Below are 1,281 nucleotides of genomic sequence, written 5' to 3'. Positions count from 1 at the left end.
GGCGGCGGCGCGGCGACGGCGGCGATGTCGCGCGAAGAAGTTGGAGAAGAAGTGGTGGTCGATGAAACTGAATTTTTCGTAAGTGCCATACATATAGGAGGGGCCTTTAGTACCGGTTGGAGCCACCAACCGGTACTAAAGGCCAATTTTCACCAGGCCAAGGGGCGGGAAACGACCCCTTTAGTACCGGTTCGTGCCACGAACCGGTACTAAAGGCCCAATCATTAGTACCGGTTGGAGCCACCAACCGGTACTAATGGTTGTGCGCTGCCACCGACAGTGCACAATGTTTAGTCCCACCTCGCGGAGCGAAGGGCAGCCGCACTGGTTTATAAACCCAGCCGCGGCTGCTCCTTCGAACTTCTCTATATAGCAGGCTTCTGGGCCTAACTATGGCGCGCTGCCCTGTGAGCCTGCTGGCCCTTTTGGGCCTACATTTGCACACCATAGCTCTGGCAAGCCCAATGGACAGCGCCCCAACAAATTTTTTATATAGTTTTTCTTTTCTGCATTATTTATTTTCTTCTATTTATTTTTGAGTAATTTTTTATATAGTTTTTTTCTTTTCTGCATTATTTATTTTCTTCTATTTATTTTTGAGTAATTTTTTATACAGTTTTTTTCTTTTCTGCTTTATTTATTTTCTTCTATTTATTTCTAAGTAGTTTTTTTTTCTGTATTTAGTTTCTTTGTGACCCTCTACTCTTTTGCACATGCTATGCGGGTAAAATGATGATACCATGCCAAGTTTCAACATTTTCACAGTTCATTTTGTAGTGATTTTCAATTTCACGGTCATTTAGCTCTCTAAACAACTAGGTAAATGACTGAAAAACAAAAAATGATGTCAGAACATGTTGGAAATAGATGACATCGTTTTGAATGCTGCATACTGAACACAAAAGAAGTCTGGAGTTCAAATAAGTTTAAAAACATTGAAGTGCCCGTGTAACAGATGAATTCTCGTCCGAAACCCTGATACTCCGAAAGAGATTATCCAGTTTGTACACGAAGTGCCTCCAGTTTTTGCCGTGACCCTCTCTACTCTTTCACACATGCCATGCGGGTGAAATGATGATACCATGCCAAGTTTCAACATTTTCACAGTTCATTTTGTAGTGATTTTCTATTTCACGGTCATTTAGCTCTCCTAAACAATTAGGTAAATGACTGAAAAACAACAAATGATGTCAGAACATGTTGGAAATTGATGACGTCGCTTTGAATGCTGCATACTGAACACAAAAGAAGTCTGGAGTTCAAATAAGTTTAAAAAACATT

The sequence above is a fragment of the Triticum aestivum genome, chromosome 6A (genome assembly GCF_018294505.1).
Source record: "Triticum aestivum cultivar Chinese Spring chromosome 6A, IWGSC CS RefSeq v2.1, whole genome shotgun sequence".
Taxonomy (NCBI): domain Eukaryota; kingdom Viridiplantae; phylum Streptophyta; class Magnoliopsida; order Poales; family Poaceae; genus Triticum; species Triticum aestivum.
This window is presented reverse-complemented; position numbering follows the sequence as displayed.